General features: G+C 40.4%; 1 long non-coding RNA gene across 1 annotated transcript; it reads left to right on the top strand.

Moving 5' to 3' along the window:
* The first annotated feature begins 19,342 nt into the window (after nucleotides 1–19,342).
* On the top strand, nucleotides 19,343–21,033 carry LOC126619760 (uncharacterized). Its single transcript, XR_007622141.1, has 4 exons — nucleotides 19,343–19,748; nucleotides 19,832–19,929; nucleotides 20,105–20,733; nucleotides 20,951–21,033. It is a non-coding gene; the product is annotated as an uncharacterized LOC126619760 (long non-coding RNA).
* Nucleotides 21,034–22,370: the final 1,337 nt, after the last annotated feature.

The following is a 22,370-nucleotide window of genomic DNA, read 5'->3' as shown; positions in this document are numbered from 1 at the left end:
AAGAGTTCTCATACTCATGTCACATGAGAACTCATGGTTGGGATAATGCAAAGTAGTCCTTTGACCTGAGGCATCACAGTTGTCTTGTGGTTAAGTCCTTGATCTTTGATTATGTCAAACGTCATTCCATTGGAGTGTCCACGGCATCGTTGGGGTTAAGCCACTTAGCCATGGAGGCAAGTGAATGCGCAACAAGGGATCTCTAACCTTCAAACTGTTGGAAGTATGCCCACAAAGCCACTCATCTGATGTAATAGCTTTTGGAATACTTATTGTATTAAACTTTTATATGTTTAATGAAGGCAAAGCTTATTGTTAATCACTATTTATTGTATCATGTGTTTAAGCAATAAGGGAATCCAAGGAATGTATTTGATCTAAGAGATAAGTGATTTAAGTAAGTTAGATTATCGAGACCCTTCTCTTATGTTCATTCCTAAAATGTTCCTAGCCATAGGATTGCCAATTGGGCATTCACAATCCGCTAAGGTTAGTATGTGTTATGTCGACTCAAGCGCGAGTATGACTAGTCTCAAGTCATTTAGTGTTGGACACTAAGGCAAACACATAGGTGCTCGAAAGAGTGATCGAGTACACTGAACAACGATCAAAAGAGAGTTCGAACATACATGTCATGTAAGAAATCGAGAGTTGCAATATGCAAAGTAGTCCTTTAACCTAAGGCATCATAGATGTCTAATGGTTAGGTTCTTGATCTTTGATCATGTCAAAAGCATTCCATTTGAGTGTCCACGGCATTGTTGTGGTCAAGCTACCTAGTCATGTAGGCATATGAATGCACAACAAGGAATCTCTAACCTTCCATGGTGGAAGGAGAATACTCTAAGATATGATTCGAGAGTCTTTGGCCAAAGCATATGAATATGACTAAGGAAGTTTGTTCCAAATCATATTCAATTGAATCATATAGAAAAGTATCACATTAGAGAATGACCGTATTGCATTGTAGTTGTAACTAGATAGGTTCTCCAACCACTTCTACTTAACTTGGGTAATCATGACATGCTGCTAGGTGTCACTCATGGTTTGTGGAAGCCCTAGAGATTAGCAAACACTAATTTTAAGGGAGAATTGAAATGTGGTTTCAATTCACAATCGATCGTTAAGAGTAACAATCGCCCACTACCTCGCTAAATGGAACCTAATGGATCGTACACCGAGTAAGGATGTTGATGAAGAAATTAAATGAAATGGATAAGCAATTAAATGGTTTAATTGAAGAATGGTCAAGGTTAATTAATTAGTTAATTAATTATACGAAATGTTCGTATTGGGTTTATATGTTGGTTTTGGGTTTCGGGGCCCAAAAGCGTTTTGGTCCACAAGGCCCATTATGTTTAAGTTGTATGACAACTAAAACAAAATGGGCAATTAGCCCAATCAATTTGATATGGCCGGCCATTAGGGTGAGAAGTGTCAAACTTGGATTAATTACAAGTTTGCCACTCACATGTGATGAAGTATAAATTCAACTTTATAGCTTTATTTTCATTTAGGGGTTTTTCTTGGAAGAAAGAGGTGAAACCTATTCTCTCTTTTTCAACAAGGAGGCTGGCCACTTAGAGGAGATTTAGCTAGCAATCTATTCTTCTCTAAGTCATCCATTTCATCTTCACAATACATCATTGGTGAAGAGACTTAGAGACATCAAGCTTTTGATGTTTTGGAGAACAAATCCTCAAATCATCAAAGAAGCAAAGGAGCACTAAAAGGAAGGAAATCACAAGGAAGATCCAAGGAGCAAGGAGGTGACTTGAAGGCCCTCCACTTGGGTGAATCCCTTGTGTAATCAAGGATGAGCTTCAAGGGTAAAGAAACTCTAAATCTTTCCTTCTCTTTAATGTTGTTAAAGAGTTTATTGGTTCACCATATACTAGGCTTTGAAAGTCATGGGTTTTATGAATTGTTTTTTAATGCATGCCTACTTTAATGTGTTAATAGTTTGCATATGTATTCAAATGTTCTTATTTGTTCTTAGCTAGGACAAAATTTTTCCTTCAAGTACAAGATCAGGAGACTCACCTACCACCGAATGTGGGAATGATGAAGGATATAGTGGAGCTTGAGGTAGTGGTGGATATGAAAACTATGTTGGACCACCTTCCGGATTTATGAGCCCCTTCACTGGTGAGGCAAACTTCACACATGCAACACAGGATGAGGACCATGGCAGTAGGCGGCCAGGACCAGGAATTGGTGCCATAGGGAAAGACTATACTCGTAGAGAAAGAGGCAAGGGGACTTTGTCAAGTCAAGAAGATGACTCGTTATCTATAACTTCGGACTCTGTTGGAGTGAGAAGTAGTAACTATGGTTATACTCATAACCAACCATTTTCCTACCCTTCATATCCCATTCTTGTTGCGATGGAATCGAGCAACTTATGGAAAGAATCCGAGACTCAATTTTCAGATGATTTTTCTTATGGACAACGTCAACCAATCTCGGATCCATATGGGTGGCATGTTAACAATTACATGCAAAACTATTTAGGGGATTTATCATTTGATGACTACTCTTCACAATACACTTACTCTACACATAGAGATGATGAAGATAGTGAAAATTTTGAACCTCAAAGGAACTCTATGTAGTACTAAGTCACTCATGTATCTTACCATGCAATATATAAAGTGTAAAATATTGTACTAATTCATTATATATAAATGATTATGGGAGGTTGTACTCCAACACCGGCTTGTTGAAATCCCAATACCATATTTTTGAAATGATGTGATGATGCCTTCTCAGCAGGGACATTTTCATAGATAAAAAACTTGCTAATTAGACGCCCTATTCCCTCCTTCACATTACCTCTAGTGAAATAAATCCAAACACTCTTTTGACGTGCTTTGGATGACTTATATAAACTTGGGGATATTTGTGGTGTTGGTTGTGATTCTCTAACACTTGCTCCCCATCTCATTTGTGCACCATCACTTGTCCCGGAACCTTGTGCTCTATTAGGAATTTTAAGGTGTTCTCTTTCCCATGCTGACTGTTTAGAGGCACGTAATGCTTGTTTGAAATTGCGTCGTTCTTCAGGTCCTATGTCATCATCACATTCGTCCTCATCGCCATCATCATCACTGTCAACCACTTGGCCAATGACTTCTCCTCGTAGCCCAGCTCGAATATTTTCCATTACATGTGTTTTCTTTTCCTTCAGGTGTTTTTTATTTTTTAATAATATCGTGATGAATGCCTTCACTTCTGGGAGGACATTATCGTATCGTTGGACATTATTTCCTGGATCTAATCCACTAAGATGGTACTTAAGTCGTGTCACTCCGCCACTCTTCATTACCCGACCATAATATTTGCAAATTGTGCCATGTTTGTTTCCGTCTATTGGGTCTCCATGTTCCCAAGCTGCATCACGTTTAGTAACTCCACTAGACATCTTAAACGTACCTATATTTATTTTTCATGGAAATTAGGCAATTGTTTTTTGGCCAAAAAATATAGTAGTGATGACGGTTATATAAGAGAACCTAAATAATAAAGTTATTCTACAGAAGAATTAAATACGAAGTAAAGAAAATGATTGTAAGAATTTAAGTAATTATAAAAATTGTCACAGCCCGTCTCGAGATTTTCTATTCAGGACGTGAAATGACGGAATTGCCCTTAACGGGCATTAAGGTTCGTGGGTGTGTGACATTATTTGGTCTAATCCTAGTTATGTTTTGGAAGAAAATAAATAAGATAAGTTGACTTATTAATTTTGGTTCTTGTTACTTTGGGTAGGAAAGAATTGGATGGTGTGGATTTGTTGTTAGACCACACACTCACTCCCTGCCATCCCTCTCTTCCCCGTGCCTCTCTCTCTCCTCCATCCAGACTCTCTCTCTCTCTCTCACACACAAACGTACGGCCTCACCCAAAAACCTCCCAAATCTCGGTGGATCGAGGCAACCAAGGTATGCATCGTCATCCTTGAGTCATTTTAAGTCGATTGGTACTAGTTTTAGGAAGTGAAACCCTCGGAATCACATGAAACTCGAACCTCCATTTTTTGTCACTGTTCATGCAAACGTAAAATGTTGTGTTTCAGGGAATTCTAAGCCTATAGTGAGCTTAGTGAGGTCCCAAGGAAGCTTGGAGTGCTTCGTTTGAAGGATTTGGACGTCGGGATCACGTGGTTCAACTTTGGCCGGTTTTCTTGGAATTTTTCCGGTGAGATTTCTTGATTTTTAGAGCCTTAAACTAGTCTATCGTGATTCTACATGTTTGGGGCTTCATTTTGGTATAAAATACGAAGCAAATGGTTGAGAAACGAAGGAGAACGAAATGTTCAAAGTTTGGCCGAAAAAACCAGTCCGGCGACTGGCTGAGGAAGAAGGTGCGCGTGGACCCGTGCCACCCACGGGGCGTGGGGGCGCGTGGCACCTCCAAAAAATTTTCTAAAAATTACTCAACGTCCGTGACGTCGAGTAGGTCGATGTGGTATATTCATATACCCAAATTGAGCATCGTATGAGAAGTTATTTCGAATTATTGGTTATGTGTTTAAAATTAACGTTTTTATAGTTGTTTCGCATATAAGTGACACCTATCCCGAGGACGAGCGCATCCAGGGACGCCACGGGGGTTACGACCCATCGACTTATCAGTGAGTGGGCAGTTTTGATTTCGTATTACCTATATACAACTGTTTTTCCCAGAAAATGCGTTTTTACGAAAGTTATGAATTAATTTGCCATGCATGCAATTGTTGAGATATTTAGTTTGATAATTGATGCATATATATGTGAAATGATGCGGTGGACGCACATATGAGTTTTATTATTATTCAGCTGAGTTATTTTATATGAATTGCATTGAAAGCTCATAACCTGCACTTAGGTGTTAGTGCTTATATTATTATTCACCACACCGCACGCTCGTCTTGGATCCAAGTAGGTGGATGTCGTACAGACCATGTGAGGGTTCCGACATGCTAGTCGTACAGATCACTAGATGTGATTCCGACTAGTGGGTGACCTAAGTTATGCGCGCTGATGATTGATGAGAGAAGCACTAGAGCGTATTTATACACCTTCATCATACAGACTACTATATGTAGTTCCGAGTGACGTGCAGAGTTGGACCGTACAGGTCACCGAGGTGACTCCGGTTGGATTGGATGTTGAGCTTTAGAATCAGCCGTACAAGACCATTGTAGGGTCTCCGGTTGATTTATCACTTCACCTGATTGATATTGATGCATTATGATTATATTTTGGGCATGGCATATCATTACTGAGACATTATGTTGATGGATGTGAGCTGAGTTTTGTTGATGTGTATATATATATGTTATATACTATTTTCTGGGAAAGTATACAAGTTTTACGGTGAGGGGTTATAAATGTTTTAAATGAAATGTTTTGGGAAACTCTTTGGTTTTACTGACCCACTCATTTTGTTTTGCGCCCATCTAGGTTCTAGTTAGCGGTTGGTGACTCTCGAGGTCTTTTTCCGGCATTCTGACAGACTCTTGGCATGTAGGACCCACCTGAGGGTGATGTACTTTTATTTTAGTCCTACTTGACTGCACTTAAACCTATGCTCTGAATTTATGTGTTTACTTTATAACTCGTCCTGTTATTCTAGTAGGTTGTTCTGCTAGAGTTTGGTTTGAATTCCTTCTTATGTATGTTATTGTTTCGCTTCCGTGTCGCACTTATGGTTACGTCACGCTCACGTAACGACCAGCATGCCTGGATCCTCTGGATCGAGGTGTGTCAGTTTGGTATCAGAGTCTAGGTTGCAGTCATGTATAATTGTTAATGCTTTAATGATCTTTTGATGTTTTCTGTCAGAATTATGCCGCCTCGTAGAGAGCGTAGGGAGTCCCGCCGTACTCCTGACCCTAATTTTCCGGATCACTCAGTTAGTTGGGGGAAGCAATGGCTCATGCTTTTCAGAATGTGATTCGTCATCCTCCCCCACCTCAGAGGACACCCCTGAAGACCATGTACAATTTGAAATTAGATCGTTTTATGGGTGATGAAGGTCACGAGGGGGCAGAGAAATGGCTAGATCATATTGAAAAGACGTTTCACGTAATGCAAAGTCAGGGGGATTTTCCGGCTGATAGGTGGTTGGAGACTACTACCTGGTTTTTGGGTCGAGAGCCGGCAAGTTGGTGGAGGAATCAGACTCAGTTTATATCCCCAGCTATGGCATCTGATTGGGAGGTATTTAAAGATAATTTCAAGAAAAGATTTGTTCCCCCAGAGTATATTGACCGCAAGAAACAGGAATTTACTCGGTTGAAACAGAAGAATATGTCAGCTTATGAGTAGTACAGAAAGTTTACTGATTTGTCTCGCTATGACCCTGATACAGCTGGTAATCAGGGAGAGATGCTTCGGCATTTCAAGTTGGGATCTAAGAAAAAGTGGCGTACCTTTGCCAGTGCACTTCCCTGCGCCGATTACCATGAATTTTTCGAGATTTTGGTTAGAATGGAGGACTCTGATAATCTTCCCAGTGAGAGTGAAGATGATGAAGACAAGAATGACGGTCAGAAGAAGGATGATAAAGGTAAAGGTATTTCTATTCTGGGACCTCGCAAGACTCAGAATTTTAAGAAGAATGGAGCAAGTTCGAGTTCTTCTAGTGGTGGATTTAGTGTTACTGGCTCGAGGAGAAGTGGTGGTAGATTTTCTGGTGGGCCTAGATTTCAGAGACAGAGGGATTCTGGTGGTGCTGGTGGTTCTGGCACTCCGTGGTGCCGCCGTTGTAATTTTCGTCACCATGGTGAGTGTAGGAGAGGTAGTGGTGCTTGCTTTACTTGTGGGCAAATGGGACATCGGGCTTCTCAGTGTCCCCAGGGTCAGCAGAGACCGCAGCAGACCAATATGCCACCTCCAGTACCGATTCAGCAGAGTTTTGGACCAGGCGGTTATGGCCAGCCGAGTCGTGGTGGTGCCTACCACTACCAGGGGGATGCTGCTCCATATGCTCCCGGACCTTATCAGTATCCCCAGGAGCCTTATTCTCAGGTTGGGTATTCTCAGGACTTTAGAGGTTATTCTTCTTATTCATCTATGCCAGCTGGTGGATCGCAGTGGCATCAGGGAGGTCAGCCCCGTCAGGGGGAAGTTGCTACCGGTAGTGCAGGATCATCCAGGCAGCCTAGTCAGCCAGGCTAGGGACGTACTCCTCAGGGACGAGGTAATCAGGGTAGTAGAGGTCATGGTGGACGACAGCAAGCTCAGGGGCGAGTTAATCACATCTCACTACAAGAGGCCCAGAACCATCCAGACTTGATCATGGGTACGTTAAATGTTCTTGGTCATTTTGCTAAGGTTTTGATTGATTGTGGTGCTACGCACTCTGTGATTTCTCATACGTTTGCTCAAATGACCCAACATCACCCTTCACCTCTAGGATTTGACTTAGAGTTTACCATGCCTAGAGGAGATAAATGTTTTGTTGATAGTGTGTATCTTGGGTGTCCAGTGATGGTAGAGGGTGTAATTATGTCAGCTGATCTTATTCCGTTAGATATTATGGATTTTGATGTGATTCTAGGGGCTGATTGGTTGCATTATAATCGTGCCCATATTGATTGTTATGGTAAATCAGTTACTTTTTATCGTCCTGGACTACCCGAGGTTACTTTTGTGGGCGAAAGAAGTGGGGTGAGACATGGTGTCATTTCTACCATAAGAGCAAGGAAATTATTATCTAAGGGTTGTCAGGGATATTTAGCACATGTGGTGTTAAATGATGTTGTTCCTCCTAGTATAGAAGAAGTTGGTGTGGTCAGACATTATCCTGATGTATTTCCTGATGATTTGCCGGGGTTGCCGCCAGAAAGAGAGGTGGAATTCTCTATTGATTTGCTTCCAGGTATTGACCCTATATCTCTAACTCCTTATAGAATGGCTCCTGCTAAGTTGAGAGAATTGAAAATTCAGTTGCAAGAATTACTTGATAAAGGTTTCATTCAACCTAGTTCGTCACCTTGGGGTGCCCTAGTATTATTTGTGAGGAAGAAAGATGGAACTCTACGATTATGTATTGACTATAGGCAATTGAACCGGGTAACGATTAAAAACCGTTATCCATTGCCTCGCATTGATGATTTGTTTGATCAGCTGAAAGGTGCGTGTGTTTTCTCTAAGATTGATTTGAGATCCGGTTATTATCAGTTGAAAATTAAAAAGGAAGATGTACCTAAGACGGCCTTCCGAACCCGTTACGGACATTATGAATTTTTGGTTATGCCGTTTGGGTTGACTAATGCACCTGCAGCTTTCATGAGGTTGATGAATAAGGTATTCCAGCAATATCTTGATAAATTTGTTATTGTTTTTATTGATGATATTCTGGTGTAGTCTAAATCTAAAGTAGATCATATCCGGCATCTTAACTTGGTTTTAAAGAAATTGAGGGAGCATCAGTTGTATGCTAAGTTCAGTAAATGTCAGTTTTGGTTGACTGAAGTGGCATTTTTGGGGCATGTTGTATCGGCTCAAGGAATTCAGGTTGATCCTCAAAAGATAGCAGCAGTGGAGAATTGGGAACAACCTCGAACCGTCACTGAAGTACGAAGTTTTCTTGGTTTGGCAGGTTATTATCGACGGTTTGTTCAGGATTTCTCTATGATTGCTTTGCCGTTAACGAAGTTGACCAGGAAGGATGTTAAATTCGAGTGGGAAAATTGTGAGCGGAGTTTCCAGCAATTGAAATATTGCCTCACTCATGTTCCAGTGTTGGTACTTCCTGATGATAGCGGTAATTTTGAAATTTATAGTGATGCTTCCTTGAATGGATTGGGATGTGTTTTGATGCAACATAATAAGGTGATTGCTTATGCCTCTCGACAATTGAAAAATCATGAAAGGAATTATCCTACTCACGATCTTGAATTGGCAGCAATTGTTTTTGCTTTGAAAATTTGGAGGCATTATTTATATGGTGAGAAGTGTAAGATCTTCACAGATCACAAGAGTCTTCAGTATTTGTTTTACTCAACATGATCTTAATCTTCGTCAGCGAAGGTGGATGGAATTGCTAAGCGATTACGACTGTACTATTGAGTATCATCCAGGTCGTGCTAATGTGGTAGCGGATGCACTGAGTAGAAAGCCTCAAGGTAGACTCAATGCTTTATATGCTAGTCGTGTTCCTCTTCTTGCTGAGCTGAGGGTAACTGGAGTAAGGTTAGAGTTGGAAGACCGAAGTGGAGCTTTTCTTGCTAGTTTTCAAGTCAGGCCAGTTTTGGTGGATCGTATACTCGAAGCTCAGATAGTGGATGAGGAAATTCAGGAGTTGGTTCAATTAAGAAGTGAAGGGAAAAAGAAAGACCTCAGAATTCGAGAATCAGATGGTATGCTTATGCAGGAAAACAGAATGTATGTTCCGAATAATGAGGAATTAAATAAGGAAATTTTGGATGAAGCGCATTGTTCAGCTTATGCGATGCACCCGGGAGGAACTAAAATGTATCATACCATTCGACCATTTTATTATTGGCCGGGTATGAAAAGGGAAATTGCTGAGTATGTGAGTAGATGTATTATTTGCCAGCAAGTTAAAGCAGAAAGAAAGAAGCCATTTGGGCGAATGCAGCCACTTCCCGTTCCCCAGTGGAAATGGGAAAATATAACCATGGATTTCGTGTATAAACTTCCTCGTACACGAAATGGATTCGATGGTATTTGGGTGATTGTGGATCGACTTACCAAGTCAGCGCATTTCATTCCAGTGAGGGAGAAATACCCTCTGAATAAATTGGCTAAGTTGTTCATTACGAAGATTGTGAAGTATCATGGAGTTCCGGTGAACATTATTTCTGATCGAGACCCAAGATTTACTTCTAAATTCTGGGTGGCTTTTCAGGAAGTTCTTGTACTCAATTGCTTTATAGCACGGCTTATCATCCTCAAACTGATGGGAAATCAGATAGGACTATTCAGACGTTAGAGGATATGTTGAGATCTTCAGTATTACAATTTGGTGATTCCTGGCATGATCGTCTGGACTTGATGGAGTTTGCTTACAATAATAGTTTTCACTCGAGCATTGGTATGTCACCATTTGAGGCACTCTATGGTAGGGCGTGTCGCACGCCATTGTGTTAGTCTGAGGTTGGTGAAAGAGTGTTAGAAGGCCCCGAGATTGTGGATGAGACAACTCAAAATGTTCAGGTGATTAAGTCAAACCTGAAAGCAGCCCAGGATCGATAGAAGAGCTTAGCGGATCGACATACTACTGATCGAGTGTATGATGTGGGTGATTGGGTGTTTTTGAAATTGTCACCTTGGAGAGGTGTGGTACGATTTGGAAAAAGAATGATGCTAAGCCCGAGATACATTGGACCATATGTGATCACTGAAAGAGTTGGTGAAGTTGCCTACCGGTTGGAGTTGCCTCCGGAGCTATCTAAGGTCCATAATGTGTTCCATGTCTCTATGCTTCGGCATTATATTTCTGATCCTTCTCATGTGATCCTTCATCAACCGCTAGAGATTAATCCAGATTTGACATATGATGAGGAACCAATCACTATATTGGATTGGAAAGATAAGATTATAAGGAACAAGACGGTGAGCTTGGTGAAGGTGTTGTGGAGGAACCATTCCGTAGAAGAAGCTACCTGGGAGACAGAAGATCGAATGAGAGAGATGTACCCAAGGTTATTCTACGAGTATTAAATGGTTTAATTAGTTGTGGGAATTTCGGGGACGAAATTCTATAAGGAGGGGAGATTGTCACAGCCCGTCCCAAGATTTTCTATTCAGGACGTGAAATGACGGAATTGCCCTTAACGGGCATTAAGGTTCGTGGGTGTGTGACATTATTTGGTCTAATCCTAGTTATGTTTTGGAAGAAAATAAATAAGATAAGTTGACTTATTAATTTTGGTTCTTGTTACTTTGGGTAGGAAAGAATTGGATGGTGTGGATTTGTTGTTAGACCACACACTCACTCCCTGCCATCCCTCTCTTCCCCGTGCCTCTCTTTCTCCTCCATCCCGACTCTCTCTCTCTCTCTTTCACCCTCAAACGTACGGCCTCACCCAAAAACCTCCCAAATCTCGGTGGATCGAGGCAACCAAGGTATGCATCTTCATCCTTGAGTCATTTTAAGTCGATTGGTACTAGTTTTAGGAAGTGAAACCCTCGGAATCACATGAAACCCGAACCTCCATTTTTGGTCACTGTTCATGCAAACGTAAAATGTTGTGTTTCAGGGAATTTTAAGCCTATAGTGAGCTTAGTGAGGTCCCAAGGAAGCTCGGAGTGCTTCGTTTGAAGGATTTGGACGTCGGGATCACGTGGTTCAACTTTGGCCGGTTTTCTTGGAATTTTTCCTGTGAGATTTCTTGATTTTTAGAGCCTTAAACTAGTCTATCGTGATTCTACATGTTTGGGGCTTCATTTTGGTATAAAATACGAAGAAAATGGTTGAGAAACGAAGGAGAACGAAGTGTTCAAAGTTTGGCCGGAAACCAGCCGCCGGAAAAACCAGTCCGACGATTGGCTGAGGAAGAAGGTGCGCGTGGGGGGCGCGTGGACCCGTGCCACCCACGGCGCGTGGGGGCGCATGGGACCTCCAAAAAAATTTCTAAAAATTACTCGACATCCGTGATGTCGAGTAGGTCGATGTGGTATATTCATATACCCAAATTGAGCATCGTGTGAGAAGTTATTTCGAATTATTGGTTATGTGTTTAAAATTAACGTTTTTATAGTTGTTTCGCATATAGGTGACACCTATCCCGAGGACGAGCGCATCCAGGGACGCCACGGGGCTTACGACCCATCGACTTATCAGTGAGTGGGCAGTTTTGATTTCGTATTACCTATATACAACTGTTTTTCCCAGAAAATGCGTTTTTACGAAAGTTATGAATTAATTTGCCATGCATGCAATTGTTGAGATATTTAGTTTGATAATTGATGCATATATATGTGAAATGATGCGGTGGACGCACAGGTGAGTTTTATTATTATTCAGCTGAGTTATTTTATATGAATTGCATTGAAAGCTCATAACCTGCACTTAGGTGTTAGTGCTTATATTATTATTCACCACACCGCACGCTCGTCTTGGATCCAAGTAGGTGGATGTCGTACAGACCATGTGAGGGTTCCGACATGCTAGTCGTACAGATCACTAGATGTGATTCCGACTAGTGGGTGACCTTAGTTATGCGCGTTGATGATTGATGAGAGAAGCACTAGAGCGTATTTATACACCTTCATCGTACAGACTACTATATGTAGTTCCGAGTGACGTGCAGAGCTGGACCGTACAGGTCACCGAGGTGACTCCGGTTGGATTGGATGTTGAGCTTTAGAATCAGCCGTACAGGACCATTGTAGGGTCTCCGATTGATTTATCACTTCACCTGATTGATATTGATGCATTACGATTATATTTTGGGCATGGCATATCATTACTGAGATATTATGTTGATGGATGTGAGCTGAGTTTTGTTGATGTGTATATATATATGTTATATACTATTTTCTGGGAAAGTATACAAGTTTTACGGTGAGGGGTTATAAATGTTTTAAATGAAATGTTTTGGGAAACTCTTTGGTTTTACTGACCCACTCATTTTGTTTTGTGCCCCTATAGGTTCTAGTTAGCGGTTGGTGACTCTCGAGGTCTTTTTCCGGCATTCTGACAGACTCTTGGCATGTAGGACTCACCTGAGGGTGATGTACTTTTATTTTAGTCCTACTTGACTGCACTTAAACCTATGCTCTGAATTTATGTGTTTACTTTATAACTCGTCCTGTTATTCTAGTAGGTTGTTCTGCTAGAGTTTGGTTTGAATTCCTTCTTATGTATGTTATTGTTTCGCTTCCGTGTCGCACTTATGGTTACGTCACGCTCACGTGACAACCAGCATGCCTGGATCCTCTGGATCGGGGTGTGTCAAAAATAATATGGAATAATAAAACCTAAAATTTGATAATAAAATAATCCTAATATTAAACATATTAATGAATAATAATCTAATTTGATAATAATCCAATTTAATGAATAATAATCCAATTTGATAATAAAAAAACCTAATATTAATGAATAATAATCCAATTTGATAATAAAACCTAATAGTAATAAAATAATAAAATAATAAATAACATTAAACATATTGAAATTATCCTAGGAATAATTATACAACATTACTTAATTACTTCAAAAAATTAACATGCAAGTATTATTTGGTTCTTAGATCACATGTACGGGTCCACACAAATTTTTTTGTTGTTGTATAAATTACAATAATATAAATATAAGTTTGTAAACTTACCTTAAATATGGAACCATTTGTGTTGAAGCTCTGAAAGGGCTCTGGAAAGGCTCTGAAAAGGCTAAACGAAGAAGAAAAAATGAAAAGTGTAATAAAGGTGTGATGATCTTGGGGGATTTATATTATATATATATATATATATATATATATATATATATATATATATATATATATTATGTAAGCTTTGCAAGCTCTAAAACCCACCACACACACACCGACACACACACACACCACCACACACACACTGACACACCATGCACCTAAAGCATATAATATAAATGTACACACACCGACACACACACTGACACACACCGAATTATTATGTTTATTTTACCAATATTATTCTGATATTCCCGATATTATCGATATGATCCCGATATTACCGATATATTGACGAAAATAAGGTGGATACGTGTGAAAATATCCCCTCTCAAAAAAACGATATTATCGCCGATAATATCGATATTTAAAACCTTGATCAGTACCCTACCATTTAGAAAATGAGAATTCTTGCTTCTTCTAAACCATTTCATATTTTTTGGCTTTTTAATGAATGTTTGACTCCATGATTTCAACGTTATTCTTCCGATTAACGTGACACATCAGTTAACCTACTCTTAAATAGTTATTTGATTTTTCCAAAATTTGAGATTTAATTAGTTCAACTTTTACACTTGTGAGTTGTGAACCATTAACTCGTGTTTCAATGTCGTTCTTGGAATTAAAGCGACACGTTAATCAACATACTCTTTTAAATAGTTAGTTGATTTTACCAAAATTATTGAGATTTGGTTAGTTCAACTATCACAATCTTCATCCTCTAGACGCCAAACAGGATTCCATGGAAGACGATCCTGAAGAATGCATAGATCATTACTATCATCTTCCTTGCTCGTGGGTCCAATATGGAACTCAATCAATGAAAAGCTGACTTTGCCGTATGCGCTTAGGCAAGTGGCTCTATTATTTGCCTTTGTAATAGTCAGCAAGAAATTGAGTTATTTATTTGGAAAATGAAAGAAGGAATTGACTAATTTATATTTATGACATGCATACTTTATAGGGTGAATGGTGATGGTTGCACCACGTGCAGGTCAATGGTACATTCCACTCCACTTGGACATCTCTGTTTTTCAAGGAAGGCCTTCAATCATTCAGTAATAAGAACATCCCAGTGAGGGGTTTTATAAGTTGAAAAAGTTGTGAATATAATTTATTTTAGAGTTTCCAGAAATTTTTGGGATTTTATAAAAAAAAAAATTTCCCAGTGATTATGCAATAATTTACTTATCATAATAAAAGAATCTTTGGGGTTATATATATTTATTTATGTCATAATTTTATTATACAATAATTTTTTTTTGTGCTAACTTTTTTTAAGTTAATTTTTGGACGTATTATCTTTTTTTTTTTTTATGAACCCTTCAACCTAAAAAATTCAAATTGTGACAAAGTTAGATTTCATCACTAATAAATCATTCGTTCGATTAGATTCTCTTATCTCAATCTCATCCGTTGAAAGATACAAACTCTCATTTCGCCCTTTGAAATAATTTGATTTTCACATACAACACAACAGTTTACCTAGCATCAATTGGTAAATTAATATTATACGATTTTGAAAAAAAATTATTTTAAAATTTCACCCATCATTATCCATGAAAGTTAAATTAATTGAAATTTTAATTCTTATGGAATTTAAAACAATCATTAATTAGTCAAATTGCAAAAAACAATATGTAAGAAAAAAGAATTTAAAAAAAAAACAATAAAGGAGAGTATAACTGTATTTGCAAGTGGATTGAGTGTAATAGAATTTTGGGTAAATTACATTTTGCATCCTCAAATTTGAGTGAAATTGCATTCCCATACAACATATTTAAACATTTCAATTTCATACATTATCTATCATTTTATTTCAATATCATACATCCGTTACACATTCTATTAAATTTTCCTGTTAAATAATGACGTGATAGTTAAATTTGTCCATATATATAAAAAAACAATTATAAAATAATAAAAAGGGCCCACCCTGCATCTTCTCGAGCAACCTCGCCGCCTTTCTTTCTCCAAACTCGTTTTCCTCCTCCTCTTCATCCATTAACAACTTCAAAAGCTCCAAATTGATGAAATTGTGTTTTTTTATGAATTCCTTTGATTTGCAATTTAAAAAATTGAAAATATTTTGAAAATTTCATTTCAACTCTGTTGATGCACAAAATCAGCGAAGACTTTGGTACAACAGAAAGTGTCAGGTTTTATGACCTTCGCTTGGTTGCTTCGGTCACTAGTGAGGATAAGTACGTAAATGAATAGAGACAGAGAAGCAAACACAGGATGTACGTGGTTCACCCAGATTGGCTACGTCCACGGAGTAGAGGAGTTCTTATTAGTAGTGAAGGGCTTACACAAGTACAAAGGATCAAGCTCTCAATTTAGTGAGTTCTTGTGAATGATTTCACACAAAATGGCATTAGGCAATATTGTGGGGGGATGACCCCTATTTATAGAAAAACTTGTAGCTTTGTCACATTGACATGTGTCATGTTATGATTGGTTCTTGATGTTGGCACGTGCTGCGCTCTGATTGGCTTCTAATCTTGACACGTGTCGAGTAGTGATTGGCCTCCTGGTCGTAGGGGAACTCTTCTGGGTCCTTGACAGTATAGCGTTGGCCGGTGCTCGGTAATTTCAGGATTGGTCAAGTATGGTACAAACAGTGCTCCCCTAAGTTCCCGAGTGAGGGAAACTCCTCGGTTGGGGACTTGCAAGATCCAATCCCTTGAGTAATCACGAAACTTCTAAGTACCGAATTGTGGTCTGATCTTCATCTGCCCTTCTCTGGAAGTACCTTTCCTCCATCCGGGAATGGTGTATTTAGCTGATGTTGACGCACAAGGTAATGTATCAATTTCACTTGAAGCTTAGTTGTAGTTTCGGGCTTAGTCAAGTGTGATACAAACCCTATAGTAGGAGTCCCCCAAGTCGCCGAGCTAGGAGATCTGCCGAAAGAGGTGACAGACAAGGTAAGCAGTCAAACTTCCAAGTAAGCAACCCAAGATCAGAGGTTTGACTTCGGCTTCCGGTTGATTGTTCTCCTTCTCCTTGTCTCTCATTCAACTGCCAGGATAAGGAGAAGCAAATGGATAAGAGATGATATGTGATACTTTTGCTTTTGAAGAAGTAACTTTCCACAGGCTTATTCTTGAACTGTGCTGGAGGGTTTTCTGGTGCCCTTCAGAGTATAAGGCCGACTCAAAAATTTGAGGGTCAAAACAAGTCCATCAAATCTAGAGTATGTTCGACCTTGATGATATGGGATACTTTTGCTGTTGACGGAATAATGAATGTGGTATGGAAAGGTGTCGTGCTGTAGTGATTTGTTTCAGCTCACCGTTGAACCTTCTGCTTCAATCTTTTGCATGGCAGAAGTGGTGTGCAACCTTTGCATTTAAATGGTCCTTCAGAACATTCCTTCATAGTGACTCATCCACGCTTGGCAGCTTCAGTGTAAAGAGCCAATATCTGATCAACTGTCATGAGGTATTTGCCGGTGGAATTCGTGACCTTGACAGCAGTTGAGGATGAGTACTCGAGAGCAATGCTAAGTAAGCAACCAGGCAAAGGCTCCAGGCAGTCAGTTCCAAATTGGAGGTTTGATTTCAGGTTCCGACTGACTGCTCTCTTTCTCCTTGTCCTGCAGGTGTGGACAAGGACAAAGACAAAGACAGGGAGAAAGCATGATATGGGATACTCTTGCTTTCGACCCTGATGATATGAGATACTCTTGTTCTTGGTGTGGCTTATTTGCTGAGGCATTATCGGGGGGAAATAAAGCTGAGTATTTCGAGAGGTTATGTTAAGGGTGCCTTTTCGAATGCGAGAAAGGGTTGAGCATTTTTGCAGGTTTTTCTGTCCGTTGAGGAGGGAGGTCAATGTATATAGGGATTTCCCAATAACAAGTAGTAATGCTATTCCTTTACCCTTCTTGGTCACAGCAATGTAGTGGGAGCTGCCAGCTTCACGTGTTTTAATTTTGTCAGAGCACTTTGAAAAAGTGGTATGTGGTATCTGGAAAGCTGATGTTACGTGTGAAGATTACAGACAAGCTTTATCTAAGGAAATCTGGCTCTCGAAGTTCTGAGAGTTGTGCCTCTTCGGTTTTCGAACAAGCAATCCCGTCGAGGATCTGACTCTCGAGATTCGGAAAGCGGTGCTACTCCGGTTTTTTAGAAAGTAATTATGTTGGGAGTATTTTCTCGAATGTGAGTAAAGGTTGGACGTTCTTGCCAACCTGTCTTGCCGCAAAACACGGAGGTCGACACACATAGGGACTTTCCAGTTGTCAAGCAGTGGTGCTGTTCCTTTACCCTTATGGGTAATAGTAGGGTAGCTGGAACTTCGAAATTCTCGTGCCTAAACTTTGTCAGAGATCTTTGACAAAGTTATATGTGGTACCCGAGGAGTTGATGGTGCATATGGAGAGCGGTGATTGAACAGTAAGATTCACGTGCTTTCTACTTCACCAGAAATCTTCGACAGAGTGCCCGTAATTTCCGCAAAGCTGATTGTGCATGTGACAGGTGCTGACGAGGCTGAAAAAGCAGGTGCTTCTTCGATTTCTGAGATCGGCCCTCGTGGTCTCTGAGCAGCCCAGCTTTTGAGAAAGCAAACGCCTCTTCGATTTCTGAGATCGGCCCTCGTGGTCTCTGAGCAGCCCAGCTTTTGAGAAAGCAAACGCCTCTTCGATTTCTGAAGCTCCGTCGAGTGCAGATTTTTATAGAGGCTGACATTAAGTTCCACAGCACACTTGAATCTCTACCAGTAGAAGCTCATTTCTTGCACTTCTAAGATCTTGATTTGTCTGACCTCTTCCCTCTTCAACACATTTGAAAATGTCTGGACCCTCCGACCGTCGTTTTGACTTGAACCTTGGAGAAGAGACAGCCACGCCTTCTCCAGACAACATATGGCGCCCATCCTTCATATCCCCTACCGGTCCTCTTACCGTTGGGGATTCTGTGATGAAGAATGATATGACCGCTGCAGTGGTGGCCAGGAACCTTCTCACTCCCAAAGATAACAGACTACTTTCCAAACGGTCTGATGAGTTGGCTGTTAAGGACTCTTTGGCTCTTAGTGTTCAGTGTGCAGGTTCTGTGTCTAATATGGCCCAACGCCTATTTGCTAGAACCCGCCAAGTTGAATCATTGGCTGCTGAAGTGATGAGTCTCAAACAGGAGATTAGAGGGCTCAAGCATGAGAATAAGCAGTTGCACCGGCTCGCCCATGACTATGCTACAAACATGAAGAGGAAGCTTGACCAGATGAAGGAATCTGATGGTAAGGTTTTACTTGATCATCAGCGGTTTGTGGGTTTGTTCCAAAGGCATTTATTGCCTTCGTCCTCTAGGGTTGTACCTGGTAATGAAGCTTCAAATGATGAACCTCCAATGCCTCCTCCTTCTGGGGTTTTGTCAAGTACTGAGGCTCCGGATAACCACCCTCCGGTGCTTTCTCTTTCTGGGGCTCTACCGACTGCTGAGACTTCCCCTAAGCAACCTTTGTGAAGGCTCCCTTTTGTTTGTTTATTTTGACTCATGTATATGTACATATTTGTGGCTTATCGAAAATATTAATAAATAAGCTTTGCTTCATTTCAACATATTGTGTTAAATACACCAAAGCCTTCTTCATAAAGTTCTTTGAATTTTTGCTTTTGTTGAAACCTGTATTGTTGAAGCTTTGTGAGTGAAGCATGTAGTTTGAGGTAGTGTTCCCTTAATTTCCCGAGTGAGGAAAACTTCTCGGTTGGAGACTTGAAAAATCCAAGTCACTGAGTGGTTGTGAGACTGTCGAGTATCAAGGTGCAGTAGCATATGGTGGGAGTCCCCCAAGTCTTCAGGCGAAGAGAGTTGCCGAATGAGGTGTCTCGCGTGTTACTAATTTGTCAAAGTAACGAATCCTTGTTTCGATGTCACACATTCGTATATGCTTTATCTAAAAATATTTCCAACTTTTGTGTGTTTGATGCTGCATGCTATTGACTAGACAAGATCAAGTGCAATTAGTAGCTTTTCTCTCTTTTTCATCTTTTCTTTGGTGGAATTGCTTTTCGTTTCCACTAATCAGCCTGAGTGGATGCAAGATAACACCTTTCTCTATAGCTCAGATTGCAAAGTCGTCTTCATGAAAGTTTTTCCTTATCTTGTGAACTACAACATATCCAAATTTGAGATCCATCGGAGTAGTACAACTTCAGAAATTCAAGTATGATGAGTAACTGTTCATCAATGTTCTGTTAATCCGTCAGACTTGTTGTGAGCTTCGAAACTCCATTTTCTCTTGTTCAGATCAACATACTTTCTTCATCGAAGTTATTCCTCAGCTTGTGAACTACAACATATCCAAATTTGAGATCCCTCGGAGCAGTATAACTCCAGAAATCCAGGTATGATGAATGACTGGTTATTATTTTTCTGTCAACCCGTCAGATTTGTTGTGAGCTTCGAAACTCCATTTTATCTTGTTCAGATCGGTATGCTTTCTTCATTGAAGTTGTTCCTCAGCTCGTGAACTACAACATATCCAAATTTGAGATCCCTCGGAGCAGTATAACTCCAGAAATCCAGGTATGATGAATGACTGGTTATTATTTTTCTGTCAACCCGTCAGATTTGTTGTGAGCTTCGAAACTCCATTTTCTATTGTTCAGATCGGCATGCTTTCTTCATTGAAGTTGTTCCTCATCGTCTCTTTCATAACATATCAAAAATTCAGAATGAACTAATGGTTAAATATTTCCAGATCTTCGAAACATCACAGCAGCTTCGAAATCTGCAAGAATCCGACTGTCATGTTTGGAGCTTCAACACTTTAATTTCCGTCGCTCAAACAGAAATGGTTCCTTCTTGAAAGTTGTTCATATGCTCAAGAACTATAGGGTGTCCAAAATTCAGCTCCATTGGAGAAGATCAGAGGTTGCAGAAATTTGATAGATGAAAGGAGGCGGAAGAGGGAGAGAGAGAAAAAGTCTCTTGGGTTGGATTTCTATTTTGGGGCAGATTCCAATTTTTGTAGCACCTTCATTATTGATGAATTGCTTGTACTTTTGTCCATTATGAAACTTGGGACTTTGGCTTGTTGTTGGATCTATTATAATATGTTTGGGAACATATATAAGTGAATAAATAAGAAGGAAAATTTTGGGCCCTTGTGGGTGTAAAACAAAAAATGTTTATGTTTACCCAAGTGTTTTTGTACAAGTTCAAGGGCATCTTGGGTTTTGTGAACAAAATTTGTTTATTTGGAGCAAGGTTTTGTGTTGAAGCTTTGTAGGTGAAGCTTTGGTGTTGAAGCTTTGTAGATGAAGCTTTCGAGGTGAAGCTTTGATGGTGAAGCTTTGTAGATGAAGCTTTCTGGGTGAAGCTTTGATGGTGAAGCTTTGATGGTGAAAGTAAGTAGAGGGAGCTTTCTAGGTGAAGATTTTTTAGGTGAAGCTTTGTAGGTGAAGCTTTTTTAAGTGAAGCTTTTCGGGTGAAGTTTTTTTTTTTGGGTGAAGCTTTGTGGGTGAAGCTTTTTAGGTGAAGCTTTGTGGGTGAAGCTTTGGAGGTGAAGCTTTTCGGGTGAAGCTTTTTGGGTGAAGCTTTTTAGGTGAAGCTTTGTGGGTGAAGCTTTTTAGGTGAAGCTTTGTGGGTGAAGCTTTGGAGGTGAAGCTTTTCGGGTGAAGCTTTTTGGGTGAAGCTTTTTAGGTGAAGCTTTTCGGGTGAAGCTTTTTGGATGAAGCTGTTTTTTTTTTTTTTTTTTTTTGGCGCTTGACACGGTCTTCATTTGCTTGTTTTGTAGTGACTGTGGAAGACGGATTGCTTTCTGATTGAGAAGGGTTCCGGCATCGCTTGCTATGAATGTAAAAGAGTGAGGGCTGAGTTGGCTAAATTACCTCTTTATTGAATTCATTGCCAAATGGCCTTCATTACATAGGATGCCGAACGGTTATAGCTCAACACTTGTACATCGTGAGTCTATTTGTAGTAGTACTTCAAGTGATCAGCGTTCCATGGATGGCCAAGGGTCTTGCCATCGGAGCTTCTAAGTGTGTAAGAGCCAGGGCGACTGATGCCAATGACTTCATACGGTCCATCCCAGTTTGGACTAAGTGTGCCTTCACTCGGGACTCTGTCGCAGAGTAATCTTTTCTTTAAGACCCAGTCTCCTATTTTGAAAGAACGAGGCTTGACCCTAGAGTCATAATAGTTGGAGATGCGCTGCTTGTAGGCGACATTCCTCAAGTGAGCTTGGTTTCTGTGTTCCTCGACTAAATCCAAGTTGAGGGTGAGTTGTTTGTCATTTTCACTTTGAATGTAGTTCTGGACTCGGAATGTTGCTTGCTCGAGCTCAACAGGGACAACCGCCTCTGTGCCAAAGGCAAGTGAGAATGGAGTTTCTCCTGTTGAAGTCCGATATGAAGTGCGATATGACCAAAGAACTTGGGGTACAAATTCTGGCCAACAGCCTTTAGCTTTGTCCAAGCTGGTTTTCAAAGTGCGCTTGATTATTTTGTTGATGGCCTCAACTTGTCCATTAGACTGGGGATGAGCTGGAGAGGCAAAGCATAAATTGATGTTGAACTTAGAGCAGAACAACCTGAACTTCTTGTTGTCAAACTGTCGCCCATTGTCAGTGACTATCGCATTGGGAATGCCGAATCTACAAAGGATGTTCTTCCACATGAAGTCTTCTATCTTTGCCTCAGTAATGGTTGCCAAGGGTTCTACTTCGGCCCACTTTGTGAAGTAGTCCACTGCAACGACTGCGTAACAGACTTTGCCCTTCCCTGCCGGCATTGGGCCGATCAAATCAAGTCCCCACTGGGCGAAGGGCCAAGGGCTGATCATAGGAGTAAGAGGCTCTGGAGGGGAATGAGGAATAGTTGCATATCGTTGACATTTGTCACATGAGCGGGATACTTTGATGGCATCCTGGTGGAGTGTTGGCCAGTAATATCCTTGGCGAAAAGTCTTGTGTGCTAGGGACCGAGATCCAGCATGATCTCCACAGACTCCCTCATGTATTT

The sequence above is a fragment of the Malus sylvestris genome, chromosome 4, assembly GCF_916048215.2.
Source record: "Malus sylvestris chromosome 4, drMalSylv7.2, whole genome shotgun sequence".
Classification (NCBI taxonomy): Eukaryota; Viridiplantae; Streptophyta; class Magnoliopsida; order Rosales; family Rosaceae; genus Malus; species Malus sylvestris.
This window is presented reverse-complemented; position numbering and strand designations above follow the sequence as displayed.